We start from the raw sequence: 17,781 nt of genomic DNA on the forward strand, positions 1-17,781 counted from the left end.
ATCAGAACTTTGAATGCACCTTTGTTAGTATCTAACTTGATAGTTATGGAATTTCAATTTAAAATCAACTGAAGTCCAAAAGTAGTTTTTAAAAAGCAGGCATTGTTGAAAGTATTAGTCATAAGTTTTAATTTGTTTGGATTTTCCTTCTAGAAAATACCACCTCATCATTTCATATTTTCCAAGTCAAATCTTTTGAAGACGTTTTTCCTGATCAGCTGTGAAAAATATTGTAATTCAATGTTATCTTGGCATAAATATATTCAAGAAAGGAAATTAAAGGACAGATTCAAAACATCTGCCAGATCCTGATAAAGATAGCGAAAATGATTTAGTCTGAGTCATTATCTCCCACTCAGGACTATATACCTCAGAGCTAGTCAACCCGCTTAATCATAGTTTGAATAGTCAGTCAAATGGAGTCTGACACTTTATTTCATTTTCTATCAAATTTATTTTTCTCACTTTCAATCTGTGGCCTCCTTAGTTCTCATTTTAATTCTTATTATGAATACACACCCAGTTCCACAAGTATTTTTGTGGTTAGTAGAAACTTGCAATTAAATTGCCCATTCATTAATTATTAATCTGGTGTAGGTGACTTATGCCATTAAGTAGATGTTCAGTTCAGTCACTCAGTCATGTCCAACTCTTTGTGACCCCATGGACAGCAGCATGGACTGCATGCATCAATTAAGTAGATGGCTTAGAGCTTAAATTGAGCGAGACGCCCCCTTCCACGTGTAGTTTGGTGAATTTAGGCTACAGATCAGATTTTCAACATACAGATAGATGCTAATTTTGAGAAGCATGCTCGTATTACATGTACCACTTAGCAATATGCATGTAAGTGATTGTTGAAATACAGTGCTAATATTTTACAAAACATATTAAGGGATCATCTATAAGTTACTATAATTAATAAGAGTGGAGTTGCTTTTCTTTCTTACAAAAGATTCTAATTCTTTCCCACAGGTAATATAGTTTTAATTTGGAACAAGAGATTTCAAAAGAAGTAAAGGGTAAATAACAATCTTAGTATGTGTTCAAATGTTTTGACACTTCAGTGAAAACTATACATTTAGTGACCAGTTTCATGCTTTATAATTTCAGTGAATATTGATCAGTATAAGAGAAAAGAAAGATGAGGAATGAGATTGAGTGAATTTTAAGTCTCACACAAAGTGCTTTCTTGTCTTATCCTAAATGTTATTGACTTTGACCATATGACTGGGATAGAAGAAAATAACCCAACTGAGTATAATTATCTACTCCAGGAAAATTAGAAGATTCATAGAATTCTGGGTAAGAGGAAAAGGGAACATTCATATATCTATCTATGAACAATTAGAGAATGTGAAATACTTGTTCTTTTACTTATTCTCTGTTAAAACTAAGGATAAACTAAAATAAATTAGGAGGACTTGTCATGACATTTTCAGTGTTCTTGACTATTTTGGTTTTAGGGTGTGTTGGTCACCAACTTCAGGAACTTCGCAGGTGTAATCTGAAACCAACCCCTGTGGTGGAGAGCATGGAGAGATCAAAAAAGAAGCAAATCACTCCAGAATTTTAGGTGGCAAGTTTAACGAGCAAAGGAACTTACATAAAGAGGTCTGTGTGGGAGACTGCAAGACAAGCAATTCTCCACAACTGCTCACCAGAATCTTTAAGTTTATGTGGAGATCTCGGGGCTTCTCAGGAGATACAAGAAACTTTGGTTCAATCCCTGGATCGGTAAGATCTCCTGGAGAAGAGAAATGGCAACCCAATCCAGTACTCTTGCCTGGAAAATGTCGTGGACAGAGGAGCCTGGTGGGCTACAGTTCATGAGTTGCAAAAGGGTCAAACATGACTGAACACAGCATAGCATAGAACCCTTGAGGTTACTGTCAAGTATATAGCCCAGCTGTATACATGATTAAGCAACACATTACCCCCTCAAGATTGGATTATTAAAGAGCTCCACCCTGGGAACAGTGGGTGAAATGCAAATTCCTAGAACAGGGTAGAGGGTAAAGTGTATCCAGTTGCCTGGTTCCAGCTCACAGGTCAATCATCAGTTACATGTTCCCCATGATCTCTCCCAACATTGCACTCTTACTGAATGGCTTTTACAATCTTACAGGCCTCCTCTTCTGCAGTGTGCCCTGAACGTTCAGTGAGGAGCTTCAGTAGCATGGAGGTGACTTGTTTGGCCACTGTTTAGCTGCACTGGAGGCATATGCCACAGAAAGATATAGGCACATTCAAGAGAAAGTACCAACTAAGACAAAGATTCCCAAATAGGTAACAGTTTTTTCAAGAGTCTCATGATTTGGACCAGTGATTTATTAAATCCCCTGGGCTGGAGATTGGATCACTCAGGGTGTTTTCTTGTATCCTTGTGTATGCAAGGGGCATCTGTGCTTTATAAGTCAGGATGTGGAAAACAAGTCTGCCTCAGGTTCTTGCTGGTGGACCTAAATGTCTCTCCACACACCCTGACCCTGCTTCTCCTGCTGCTGCTGCTAAGTCGCTTCAGTTGTGTCTGACTCTGTGCGACCCCATAGATGGCAGTCTACCAGGCTCCTCTGTCCCTGGGATTCTCCAGGCAAGAATACTGGAGTGGATTGCCATTTCCTTCTCCAATGCATGCATGCATGCTAAGTTGCTTCAGTCCTGTCCGACTCTCTGTGACCCTATGGACAGCAGCCCACCAGGCTCCTCTGTCCACAGGATTCTCTAGGCAAGAATACTGCAGTGGGTTGTCATTTCCTTCTCCTTAGCCTGACCCTACAAGGCTTTAATCACAATCATCCACCCCTCACTTTCCAACTCTCTAAGACATAAGGTTAATCCCTTTGGAGTTAGACCAAATGTCAGTTCAAAGGGTTAATGGCCAAGGTTCATTGTAATCACCAGCCAAACTGCTCTGAATTCTGTCCACTGAGGGATACAAAGGTGCTACAACAGGAAGAGGGTCTGGGTCATTTGGAGAATCTACATACTCTATCAGGGCCTAGTATCACCTACATTTCTATAGACAGTGAGCTGAAACACAAGATGCTCCTCTGCTGCAAATAGGCTGCCACTTAGTCAAAGCTGAGATTTGAACAATGGCAGAGGTGGGTTGGTCCTTCTGGCCACTGCCCCTGGCCTCAGGCATGGGGACACGGGGTAGCTTATCCTGCCCCTGGTCTTGGATTGATTATGTTCTTTGCAGCCAAAGATGGAGAAGCTCTATATAGTCAGCAAAAACAAGACCAGGAGCTGACTGTGGCTCAGACCATGAACTCCTTATTGCCAAATTCAGACTTAAATTGAAGAAAGTAGGGAAAACCACTAGACCACTCAAGTATGACCTAAATCAAATCCCTTATGAATATACAGTGTAAGTGAGAGATAGATTTAAGGGCCTAGATCTGATAGATAGAGTGCCTGATGAACTATGGAATGAGATTCAACACATTGTACAGGAGACAGAGATCAAGACCATTCCCAAAGAAAAGAAATGCAAAAAAAGCAAAATGGCTCTCTGGGGAGGCCTTACAAATAGCTGTGAAAAGAAGAGAAGTGAAAAGCAAAGGAGAAAAAGAAAGATATAAACATCTGAATTCAGAGTTCCAAAGAATAGCAAGAAGAGATAATAAGAAAGCCTTCTTCAGTGATCAATGCAAAGAAGTAGAGAAAAAAAAACAGAATGGGAAAGACTAGGGATCTCTTCAAGAAAATCAGAGATACCAAAGGAACATTTCATGCAAAGATGAACTCGATAAAGGACAGAAATGGTATGGACCTAACAGAAGCAGAAGATATTAAGAAGAAATGGCAAGAATATGCAGAAGAACTGTACAAAAAAGATCTTCAAGATGGTAATAATAATCACAATGGTGTGATCACTGACCTAGAGCCAGACATCCTGGAATGTGAAGTCAAGTGGGCCTTAGAAAGCATCACTACAAACAAAGCTAGTGGAGGTGATGGAATTCCAGTTGAGCTATTCCAAATCCTGAAAGATGATACTGTGAAAGTGCTGCACTCAATAGGCCAGCAAACTTGGAAAACTCAGCAGTGCTCACAGGACTGGAAAAGGTCAGTTTTCATTCCAATCCCAAAGAAAAGCAATGCCAAAGAATGCTCAAACTACTGCACAATTGCACTCATCTCCCACGCTAGTAAAGTAATGCTCAAAAGTCTCCAAGCCAGGCTTCAGCAATATGTGAACCGTGAACTTCCTGATGTTCAAGCTGGTTTTAGAAAAGGCAGAGTAACCAGAGATCAAATTGCCAACATCGGCTGGATCATGGAAAAAGCAAGAGAGTTCCAGAAAAACATCGATTTCTGCTTTATTGACTATGCCAGAGCCTTTGACTGTGTGGGTCACAATAAACTGTGGAAAATTCTGAAAGAGATGGGAATACCAGACCACCTGACCTGCCTCTTGAGAAATTTGTATGCAGGTCAGGAAGCAACAGTTAGAACTGGACATGGAACTACAGACTGGTTCCAAATAGGAAAAGGAGTATGTGAAGGCTGTATATTGTCACCTTGCTTATTTAACTTCTATGCAGGGTACATCATGAGAAACGCTGGACTGGAAGAAACACAAGCTGGAATCAAGATTGCCGGGAGAAATATCAATAACCTCAGATATGCAGATGACACCACCCTTATGGCAGAAAGTGAAGAGGAACTCAAAAGCCTCTTGATGAAAGTGAAAGTGGAGAGTGAAAAAGTTGGCTTAAAGCTCAACATTCAGAAAACAAAGATCATGGCATCCGGTCCCATCACTTCATGGGAAATAGATGGGGAAACAGTGGAAACAGTGGCAGACTTTATGTTTCTGGGCTCCAAAATCACTACAGATGGTGACTGCAGCTATGAAATTAAAAGACGCTTACTCCTTGGAAGCAAAGTTATGACCAATCTAAATAGCATATTCAAAAGCAGAGACAGTACTTTGCTAACAAAAGTTCGTCTAGTCAAGGCTATGGTTTTTCCTGTGGTCATGTATGGATGTGAGAGTTAGACTGTGAAGAGGGCTGAGCGCCAAAGAATTGATGCTTTTGACCCGTGGTGTTGGAGAAGACTCTTGAGAGTTCCTTGGACTGCAAGGAGATCCAACCAGTCCATTCTGAAGGAATTCAGCCCTGGGATTTCTTTGGAAGGAATGATGCTAAAGCTGAAACTCCAGTACTTTGGCCACCTCATGCGAAGAGTTGACTCATTGGAAAAGACTCTGATGCTGGCAGGGATTGGGGGCAGGAGGAGAAGGGGACAACAGAGGATGAGATGGCTGGATGGCATCACTGACTCGATGGACATGAGTCTGAGTGAACTCAGGGGGTTGGTGATGGACAGGGAGGCCTGGCATGCTGCGATTCATGGGGTCGCAAAGAGTTGGACACAACTGAGCGACTGATCTGATCTGATCTGAGAGGTGGGTTGATGGAACATATTCTCTTCTCACCCCTTGATAGGAAGGAAACTTCTTACCATCATATGCTGTTCCTTTGTGAGAGGTTCTACCTGGAGGAATGCTATGCACTGCTGAGAGCTATTGCTCTATGGGGATATATTGAGTTTCTTCCCCCTTCCAGACCTAAGACTGAAATCCTATAAACTCATTCAGATATCTGTCACAGTGCCGAACATAATCTGTAGCCAGAGACACATATTACTCCAATGGTAGTCCTGCTTAAGAGATGCCCAGAACTTTGATCTGACTCACTGCATCTTTGCCTTCTCAAAGGTGGATTGGTGCTCTGATCCCAAGTCCCACACGTGCCCTTTAGGTCCTCCAAAACCTCCAAATCCCTAGCTTGCATCCTTTTTACGTTGTTAAGGGTTTGATAGGCTTATATGCTAGCAATAACAGATACTGGGACAATTGAGGTTTTATCCAACCAAAGGACTCCCCAAATTTTTAAAACATTGCCTGGGCCTTGAATTTCCTATGAACTTCTACTGCCCATCTTCTTCCTTGCAGATATCCCAGCCAAACCTTCAGAATGTCCTGCAGAAGAGGTAAGTCTTCACATAATATGTTATAGAATCAATGTAATGGGCCGATGTTGTTGAGGTGCAAAAAAGAATAGACATAGGTATCAGGTCGATATCCCATGACATATTGTTGGTACTTAGGGAAGCCCTTCAAAAGTCCATTATTGCCCTGCTAATGTGAACACAAATTGATCTTATTTATTATAAATGTGTACTTGTCAGAGTGTTTTCCATGAGTCTTGAAGACAAAGCACTTTTACAAGAACACTTCTGCCAAAGCAAAGAGTAAAACAATTATTGCAAAGAAAAATAGCTAAATAGTTTTAGTTTTATGTATATGTATTATCAATTTCAAAGGATTACTTCTCTTTAAGTGAATTAAATAGAACTCTTTTCCAAATTAATTTTTACAATATTTTCTGAAAATAGACATTGCATGTACATAACATACATCTAATGGCATACAGAGATATGCATACAAATAGAGAAATTTAGCTTTTATTCCAAAATTAGCCTTTGATGAGTAATGTTATGGAGTCTGTGGACTACAATTTGTTCAAGGAACTTTCATGGCAGTCTGTATTTTTATTCATAAAAACCTCTCTCTCTCCCTTTTTTTCTTTCTTTCAGTCACAGTGGAGAGTATTTGCATTTCAAAGGCATGGCAAGATTTACAACTTTAAGGGCAGAGTTAGGTTTTTCCAAGAGTTTATGAGTATATTTCTCTATTGTCAGATGTCTAAGGCAACTACTACATAGGATTTTATTTTATATTAAGGATCAAACAGTGTAGACCACTCCATCTGTTTACTGTCAATTATCACAACATCCTCCCCTTCTCTCTCTGTTTCCCAGAGATTATTTCTTTTGGAATCCTAATCAGACTTCATTACAACACTCAGATCTTAATCCTTCCTAACCTCACAAAATGGCACACTGAGCTCTTTAAATTACTCTCCTCTTCACATACCTTGTTTGCCAACCTTGAAAGTAGCAGAGCAATAAACAAGTCTTTCTAACTTCAGCTCATCTTCCAAATTTCTAAGTTAAGATTTAGCCTGTAGTTGAGCATTGGTGGCCAGCTGAATTGCCCACAGTAGAGGCCAGCTCACTTCAGAAGTCATTGGTTTTCCTTCTTTGCAATGGTACACTATGAGAAGTTCCTCGAATAAAAACATTAAACCAGCCTGTGTTTTGGGACTGTCTCTCAATTTGTGTGGCAGTCCTCAAACATCTAATGTATTGGTCACCTCTCCCCACATGCAAGATAGTAGCTAATGTGAGATTTTCCACAGGGATGCCTCTTTTCCAAAGCCCATTTCTTTGACGTCTTGGTAACCTCTACAGCTGTTGATTTGAAACTTTGGGACCGTCCTGGGTTTAAATTGAAACCAGTACCTATACAAAGAGGGAATGGAAGACTGAAAGAAGGAAGACCACTCTAGACTGGTAGGTGGCAAGTTTAATAAGGAATGAGATTTACTTATGAGGTTTGTCTTATGTAGATCTTATAGCAGTAAGAATAATAGATTTCCAAACCTTCATGCTAAATCTTAAAAGCCCATACAGAGGAGCTAACTGGGTTCAGTCATGTATACCATCCAGATGATATGAAAAACACATTGCTTCCTCAAGGCTGCATCCTGGAAAATGTCTCTAAATTGTGTACACACTTGAGGGAACATTATCTTCTAAGCACAAAGGAGGGATATGTGCGTGGACAGTGGCTTCAGTTGTATCTGACTCTTTGGGACGCCATAGACTGTAACCTACCATGCTCCTCTGTCCATGGGACTTTTCTCAGCAAGAATACTGGAGTGGGTTGGGATGCCCTCCTCCAAGGAAATTTCCAACACAGAGATCGAACCCATGTCTCCTGTGTCTCCTGCATTTCAGGCACATTCTTTTACCACTGAGCCAGGGAAAACCAATAGAGGAATGAGGAGCTTTCAACTGTTCAGGTCTAGTTCTCAGATCTGCTAGCAGTCACGTCCTCTTGATTATGATCTCTTCCAACAGTGTGACTGCAAGGAATCATTGAGTTAAATGCTCATTTCTAGAATTACAGATTTCTACCTTTTATCTTGTTCCTTCAGGGCTAATATCTTATTTTTTTGTATGCAGCCTTTATTGTATACACATTTTTGCCTGTTAGTTAGAAACTTGAGAGTAAAGAAGATGATGGTCTAGTCAATAAGTCTAAAATTAACAGCTGAGTAAATGTATCCAAGTAAATAATTAACATTTCCTAAAAATTTTTTGAAACATCAAAGTACTATAAATGTTATCAGAATAAGAGGAACAGCCAACAAAATTTTAAAAGAACTTGAAAGGTGCAAATCATATAAAAAATTGAAAGATGCTTGCTCCTTGGAAGAAAAGTTATGACCAACCTAGACAGCATATTAAAAAGCAGAGACATTACTTTGCCAACAAAGGCCCATCTAGTCAAAATTATGTTTTTTCCAGTAGTCGTGTATGAATGTGAGAGTTGGACTATAAAGAAAGCTGAGTACCAAAAAACTGTGGTTTTGGAGAAAACTCTTGAGAGTCCCTTGGGCTGCAAGGAAATCCAACCAGTCCATCCTAAAGGAAATCAGTCCTGAATATTAGTTGGAAGGACCGAGGCTGAAGCTGAAACTCCAACACTTTGGCCACCTGATGCGAACAACTGAGTCATTGGAAAAGACCCTGATGCTGGGAAAGATGGAAGGCAGGAGGAGAAGGGGATTGCAGAGGATGAGATGGTTGGATGGCATCACTGATCAATGGACATGAGTTTGAGCAAGTTCCAGAAGATGATGAGGACAGGGAAGCCTGGTGTGCTGCAGTCCATGGGGTCGCAAAAAGGGTCGGACACGACTGAGCAACTGAATTGAACTAACAAATGCCAATCACTTCAAATTCTAATTTTCAAAATTAAACCAATGCACTTTAACAATATACTTTCTCCATTTGTAAATAGTTATACGAATCTTGCATTTGTGAATCATAGAACAGTTGATGACAAATATGTACATTATCTGAAACAATGTGCTGATCGTTTTTCTCTTTTTAATATTAGTGTTCAGAAAATACTCAGATATCTTGAGATCTAGAAGAAAAATTATTTTAGAGAGGATCCACATCCAAATTAAGAAGTTGGCTCTTCCAATAAAGTGGTGAGGGTTCTGAAAATAATGGCTGGGTTTCTTCCACTACAAACTAGTACAATGGGGTAAACATACATTGCACACATTCACACACACACACACACACACACACACACATACACTTAGAGTGAGAAACGTAAGGGTAGCACAGGTTAAATGGGAATGGAAAACTGTTCATTTAAGTACTTGTGATTCTGGAACTAAGATAAGAATTTAGTCAAGGTTCAATGCATGATACTGGATGCTTGGGGCTAGTGCACTGGAACGACCCAGAGGGATGGTATGGGGAGGGAGGAGGGAGAAGGGTTCAGGATGGGGAACACATGTATACCTGTGGTAGATTCATTTTGATGTTTGGCAAAACTAATACAATTATGTAAAGTTTAAAAATAAAATAAAATTAATTAGAATGATGCAAAAAAAAAAAAAAACAGGAACACCTACAAAAATAACCAAATAACCAAACAAAAACAAGCCCACATTTAGGTACATCATATTCAAACTGCAGAAAATCAGACAAAGAAAAAACCAAACTGCAGAAAATCAGACAAAGAAAAAACCTTAAGAGAAGTAGGAGTGGGTGGTGGGGAGGAATAAAACATGTATAGACAAAGATGAGAATTACAGTATAACTTTTTCAGGGATCATGCAAATAAGGATTGTGTTGAAAGGATGTTTGGACTACCAGATTCTATGCTCATTTTCCCAAAACTCAAACTTCATGTACAACTATTTTTTATTTTATTTTTTAACTTTACAATATTGTATTGGTTTTGCCATATATCAACTACTTTTAAAAAATATTTCTCATACTAAAAGGTCTTGGTCAATAATTTGAAACCCTAAAATTTGCTGTTACTATTAGTTTGTGACAGTCATGGATGCTATTTGTTGTCTATAATGTGAAAATAAAAATAATCCTTCTCATTCACAGAAAGTTGCTACTTTCTGTGAAATAAAGTAATAACACATATGAAAAAAAAATAAAATAAAAATAAAATAATAAAAGAGCCAAAAAAAAAAAAGAAAGTTACAGGAGAGTGGGAAGCAGAGCAGGCAGGGAAGGCTTTCAACCAAGAGACAGGTCTGATCTCCATGTAAGGGAAGGGGGGAGGTTGGGGAAGGGAGGCTAAACAGGAAGATTATTTGCCGCAGAGCAGCTCTGAGAAATTTTGGCTCATCCAATGGGGAGCTCTATACACAGCAAAGGTTGCCTCTTTGAGGCCTCTTGTGTCGGCTGTTATAGCCAGACCTAGTCTCCTTGCCCTGGTCAGTCACTGGCTGGGAGCTGACTGGGAAGGGAGGCTGGCATCATGCATCCCTGGAGGCAGTCAGTCAGCTCCTGGCCTTGAGCAGTTTCTCTCTCGAAGGTAGAGCTGAACTCCTTCCTCCGTGGCTGGAATCATCCTTCCTCCTCGGCTTCCACAGACTTAGTCCCTCTGGTTCTTAGCTTCCAGTTAACACAGTGCTCTTCAGGGATGCATCCTTCATGTAACTGGGAGTTCAACTCCCATCTCAGGACTATCCCATTAGTCCATCAGCCACACGATTTTGCTTCTATACCCACTACCAAGCCTATCCAAAAAGAAGCAATTTGTATAAGGCCTCCTTCCTTGGCTTTCCTTTGATGTGAGTGGACAGTAATTTACAGCACAACTCAAGAAGGGACTTCTCTGAGAGAGAAGCCCCCCAAAAGCCTAGAAGGACTGTGGGTTTGTGTGTGTCTTGGGGTGGGATGAAGTGGGGGCCAGAAAGGTGACACGGTGCTTGGCAAACATGTGGGGTGACTTTCAGATCAGTGACTCTTTCTTGTGAATTTTAGGACCCTGTCCCATCTCTCCATCACTCAGCAAACCCCTACTGTACACATAGCAGTGGAGTGAGCAATACATGAACAGTAACACTAATGCCAGTTAATCACCTAGCCCTTCATAGTGACAATCCTATGACATGCACAACCAAGGTCCCCTTCCCTGCTGTTGTGCTCCCTGGAGACAATGAGCTTAAGGCTAATCAAGTATATCTTACAGAGCAGGGAGCCCAGGGGAAACATGCCCCAAATCACCGGCTAGTGACAGGATCGGGACCAACTTCCAGCCCATCCCTTTTTCCATGGCCCCGCTCTGTCCTTCCCCTCCTCATATTAGGAAATTCACTTCCACTTCAGACCTAAGGTGCTAAAGGCAGAGCTGTTATTTTAGCAGTGTGTGAAAGGTCCAAGGGTAACAAAAAATTAAAGTCACACTTCTCTCTAAATAATTATTTCAAAGACCCCTTTAAAATTCCTGCCAGATTAAAGTCCTGGGGAGTCTTCCAAAGATTTCTTGGCTGGCCACTGAGCATTCTGCACCCTCCCAGCTCCACACTTCTCTCACTAACTGTTATGAAATCTTCTAAGGCACTCATGCAGCACATGGCTAGGAGTTGAGAAGAGTACAAAAGAGGTCTCAGAAATAACACTCACCAGATCCCTGACCAGTTTTTCTGAGATGTGGGTAGATAAATATCCTCTACGAATGGCTGGCTGTCCAGAGTAGACAAACTGGCATAACTGCTCTGAGAGTGCTTTTGTAGAGTTTAATGTGATAATCCAATAAAATTTATAGCAAAGTTAATCTGAAAAAAAAAAAAAAGAATTTGTGATCTGGAATAGGTGTAAAATAAAATAAGCCACATAATACGTAATCACAAATTCAGATTCATAGTGTTATTTTTTGTTGTTCAGTCACTAAGTCATGTCCCATTCTTTGCTACCCCCATGGACTACAGCACGTCAGGCTCTGCTGTCCTCAATGATCTCCCAGAGGTTGATCAAATTCATGTGCATTGAGTCAGTGATGCTATCTAACCATCTCATCCTCTGTCATCCTCTTCTCCTCCTGCCTTCTATCTTTCCCAGCATCAGGGTCTTTTCCAATGAGTTAGCTCTTTGCATCAGGCAGCTAAAGTATTGGAGCTCCAGCTACAGTTATTTAAAGGAACACTCAGGGTCAATTTCCTTTAAGATTGTCTGATTTGATCTCCTGACAGTTCAAAGGACTCTTAAGAGTTTTCTCTACCACAATTTGAAAGCATCAACCTTTTGGTGCTCAGCCTTTTTATGATCCAACACACATCTATACATGACTACAGGAAAAACATAACATTGACTATACGAACCTTTGTCATTAAAGTGATGTCTCTTTTTTTATACCTTGTCTAGGCTTGCCATAGAGCAAGTGTCTTTTAATTACATGACTACAGTAACCATCCACTACTCTAAAATTTCACCAGTTAACTTTTACTGAAATATGATTGCCAATAAAGAAACATAACTATAATCTTAACTAAATTTTGATTCAATTGATTTTTCATTCCATGAAGGAGGTGAACTTTGAAGTGTAAGGAAAAACAGTATTTTCCTAGTAAAAAATCAGAAGAAGGTAGTTATATCTCCTTGAGGTCTACAAGTACTTGGAAAAATATGCTGACTAGTCAGGGTATTCTAATATATTAAAAAGCATATATATATATATATATATATATATATGTGTGTGTGTGTGTGTGTGTGTGTGTGTGTAGAATAGTTTCATTGAGGCTTTCAAAATATTGTAATAACAAGATGTTCAGTAAATCCAAATAATCCATGATATTGGTAGAGAGATTTTCAGTCTGTAATTTTGTATATTTAAGAACATATTAGAGATTATTTGGCAAATAAACCCAGATATATATATTTCCTGAATATTTGCTGATTTAAGAGTGACAAGTGGTTATCTGAACAACAGATAACAGTTATCTGAATGTTTCTCACTCATGTGTCATTCAATGAGCTCTCTAACAGAATACCATCCTTCTTCCTAACCCTGGCACTCTTTTTATTAATATTTTTATTTATATTTAATTAATAAGAATCAATTTATAAATCAACAATACTAATATGGCTCCCCGTATCCCTCTTTCATTCTTTAACTGGTTGGTGGAGAAAATTTGCCCTGAATTTTACTTTATTATTTTATTTACTTTATAAAGAACCCTTTTCACTTCTATTAAAATAATTAAGAGCTATGACAGTAAAGAAGAAATAAAGAGCTTTTTGATCAAAGTGAAAGAGGAGAGTGAACAAAACTGGTTTAAAATTCAACATTCAAAAAACTAAGATCATGGCATCCAGTCCTATCAATTCATGGCAAATAGATGGGGAAAAGTGGAAACAGTGAACAATTTCATTTTCTTGGGCTCCCAAATCACTGTGGATGGTGACTGCAGCCAAGAAATTAAAAGACACTGGGACGACCCAGAGGGATGGTATGGGGAGGGAGGAGGGTTCAGGATGGGAACACATGTATACCTGTGGTGGATTCATTTTGATATTTGGCAAAACTAATACAATTATGTAAAGTTTAAAAATAAAATTAAAAAGAAAAAAAAAAGAAAAAAAGAAAAGACACTTGCTCCTTGGAAGAAAAACTATGACAAATTTACACAGAATATTAAAAAGCAAAGACATCACTTTGCTGACAAAGGTCCATCTAGTTAAATCTGTGTTTTTTCCAGTAGTCATGTACAAATGTGAGAGTTGGATCATAAATAAGGCTGAGCACTGAAGAACTGATGCTTTTGAACTATGGTGCTGGAGAAGACTCTTGAGAGTCCCTTGGACTGCAAGGAGATCCAACCAGCCAATCCTAAAGGAAATCCATCCTGAATATTCATTGAAAGTAACTGATTCTAAAGCTGCAATAATTTGGCCACTTGATGTGAAGAGCTGACTCATTGGAAAATAACTTGATGCTGGAAAAGTTAAAGGCAAGAGGACAAAGGGGCCACAGAAGATGTGATAAATGGATGGCATGTCTGACTCAATGGGTGTGAGTTTGAGCAAACTCAGGGAGATAGTGAAGGATAGGAAGCCCGGCATGCTGCAGTTCATGGGGTTGCAAATTGTCAGACATGACTGAACAACAATGTCATTTATCTTCACATCTCATAATGTTTAAAAGAGTATATGGCACACAGGTGTTCATTTACAGTTTTTGAATCACATAGTCCTTTTGAACGAGACTGGATATTTTGTTCTATCAGTGTTGTGGTCTGAATTGTGTTCCCTCCAAGTTCATATATTGAAGGCCTAATCCCGAGAACCTTAGAATGTGATTATTTGGGGATAGAGCCTTTCAAGCAGTAATTAAGTTAAAACTGGGTCATTATTTTGGAGCCTAATTATTGGGCTTCTCTGGTGGCTCAGATGGTAAAACGTCTGCCTGCAATGTGGGAGACCCGGGTTTGATACCTGAGTCAGGAAGGTCCCCTGGAGAAAGAAATGGCAACCCGCTCCAGGACTCTTGCCTGGAAAATTCCATGGATGGAGGAGCCTAGTGGGCTACAGTCCATGGGGTTGAAAAGAGTCGGACATGACTGAGCAACTTCACTTGACTTCCAATATTATTAGGGTCCTTATAAGGAGATGATATGAGGCAAAGACAGAGGGAGGTCCATGTGAGGATATGGTGATATGGTAGCTATCTACAAGTCAAGGAGAGAATCTTCAAAAAAAAAAAAAAAAAAAAAAAACCAAACTTGCCAACACATTGATCTTTGAATTCTATACTCCCTTGAATTGTGAAAAAATACATTTCTGTTATTTAAGTCACTAGTCTAGGGTTCTGTTATGGCAGCCCTAGGATACTAACAAAATCATTTAAATTTTGCACAAAGTCTAAATTGAAATACAGTATTCTTTCATAAAGTTACCATTTGTTGAAGCAGGATAGTTCACAAAAACTGTTTCAAGTTTCAATTTTCTCACCATGACATTGTAATAATTATAAAACTACTGAATATCATGGTTTTTATATGAATTATATAAATGCATATAATGGACATAGTTCACTGGCTTTCACATAGTCAGTTTTTGACAAATGCTGCCTGTTTCCTATTACCTTCATATTTATTCACATGTAATTGATTTCAGGTTAAGAATAGTGTGTTTATGACATTTTCTCTCTTTGTGTTGAGTGTCATTTGATCTTTTATCCACTTATTAACATTACAAAATAGAATGTCATAATGTTGTAAATATTATTCTATTTATCATTTTGCATTTTGTCTTTTTACTTTTATATTAAAATTTTTGTGACATACACTCATCAAAAATGCGTATGTTTTTTTTTAAGTTTTTACTTTAATATATTAGATATTATTCTAGTCACTGGAGATATCAAAGTGTCTTCATTCATAAAATATACACAAAATACAGAGAAATAATGCTCTGCAACACTATGCAATAAATGTACTTATGGCAGGATATCTAAAGAGAAAACAAAATATGCAACACATTTTAAAAAATCAGATCTAAATTATATTCCTGAGGAATAAGAGAAATTTATATTATTCCATAGACATGTTTTTGTCACTTCTCTCATTGACTACTCATAAAAAACTGAAAGCCTCTGATTCACTGTTCCTTTGAAATTTAAAGTCCTTCTAACTTAATTTCTCATGAGATATATGGATTATCAATTTTCAATTGCTCTTACATAAAGAAATAGGGAGACACTGGGGGTTTAGTTTTTTGAATTTATATTTCATATATCATTTGCAGAGTGTGTAGTGTATGTATATATATATATATATATATATATATATATATATACATATATATATATATACTTAAAGAAATCCAATGTATGAAGGAAGAAAAGAAAGAGGAAATAAAAAGAAAGTGCAATTTGAATATTGGTCATCATTGTTTCACTCTTTAAAGGCAGATAGATAAGCTTGACTGAGAACAAAATGGAGAACTGAAGAATAAAAAGCATCTAAAATATCCCTGAGAAGATTGGTAATCCTTTCTCAAGTAAATAATATTGAAGCTAAAACCAAAATTTAAACAGACAATCTAGAAATCTTTTTAAAATTTCCTGACAAAGTTTGTGGAAATTTGGTAGAAAGCATCATATTATTGACAAGACTTTTTTTTTTTTTAATTCAAGATGGTTGACGGTTTATTATGAGGTGAAGAGAGGCAAAATATAAGGGTGTGATTAACGTGATCCACATTTTTTTACAATCTTATTTCGTATCTCCTCTACTAGAACAAATTCTAGGAGAAGGAAAAGTTTTTGACCATCTCGCTTACTGTAATATACTCACGACAATATACTCACTAAAATATGGTTATTTCCATGGATAGTACCTGTTTTTATGTTATCTGGTTGGGGCCTCCTTTCCATTGACAAAATGTCCCAATTTGGACAAATAATTTAATGGCTATCTTATATAGCATTTACTCAAAAATTATCTACTAAGTGGATGAGTGAAAGCAACATTCACTTCAGACTCTTTGTGACCCCATGGACTGCAGCATGCCAGGCTTCCCTGTCCATCACCAGCTCCCAGAACCTGCTCAAATTCATGCCTATCCAGTTGGTGATACCATCCAACCATCTCATCCTCTGTTATCCCCTTCTCCTCCCACCTTTAATCTTTCCCAGCATCAGCGTCTTTTCAGATGTGTCAGTTCTTCACATCAGGAGGCCAAAAAATTGTAGTTTCAGCTTCAGCATCACTTCTTGCAATGAATATTCAGGACTGATTTCCTTTAGGATGGACTGGTTCGATCTCCTTGCAGACCAAGGGACTCTCAAGAGTCTTCTCCAACACCACAGTTCAAAAACAGCAATTCTTCAGTGGTCAGCTTTCTTTATAATTCCATCTCTCACATCCATACATGACTACTGGACAAACTATAGCCTTGACTAGATGGACCTTTGTTGGCAAAGTAATGCCTCTGTTTTTTAATATGTTGTTTAGGTTGGTCATAACTTTTCTTCCAAGGAGCAAGTATCTTTTAATTTCCCAGCTGCAGTCACTATCTGCAGAGATTTTGGAGCCCCCCAAAATAGTCTCTCACCGATTCCATTTTTCCCCATTTATTTATCATGAAGTGATGGGACCAGATGCCATGATCTTAGTTTTCTGAATGTTGAGCTTTAAGCCAACATTTTCATTCTCCTCTTCCACAGTCCCTTGGACGGCAAGGAGATCCAACCAGTCCATTCTGAAGGAGATCAGCCCTGGGACTTCTTTGGAAGGAATGATGCTAAAGCTGAAACTCCAGTACTTTGGCCACCTCATGCGAAGAGTTGACTCATTGGAAAAGATTCTGATGCTGGAGGGATTGGGGACAGGAGGAGCAGGGGATGACAGAGGATGAGATGGCTGGATGGCATCACTGACTCGATGGACGTGAGTCTGGGGGATCTCCAGGAGTTGGTGATGGACAGGGAGGCCTGGCGTGCTGCGATTCATGGGGTCGCAAAGAGTCGGACACGACTGAGGGACTGAACTGAACTGAACTGAACTTCGACTTTCATTAAAAGGCTCTTTAGTTCTTCTTCACTTTCTGCCATAAGGATGGTGTCATCTACATATCTGAAGTTATCAATATTTCTCCCTGCAATCTTGATTCCAGCTTGTGATTTATCCAGCCCAGCATTTCTCATGATGTACTCTGCATGTAAGTTAAATAAGCAGGGTGACAATATACAGCATTTATGTACTCCTTTACTGATTTTGAACCAGTCTGTTGCTCCATGCCTGGTTCTAACTATTGATTCTTGACCTGCATACAGATTTCTCAGCAACATTATGAGGAATATAA

The sequence above is a fragment of the Bos indicus genome, chromosome 15 (genome assembly GCF_029378745.1).
Source record: "Bos indicus isolate NIAB-ARS_2022 breed Sahiwal x Tharparkar chromosome 15, NIAB-ARS_B.indTharparkar_mat_pri_1.0, whole genome shotgun sequence".
In the NCBI taxonomy this organism is placed as follows: Eukaryota; Metazoa; Chordata; class Mammalia; order Artiodactyla; family Bovidae; genus Bos; species Bos indicus.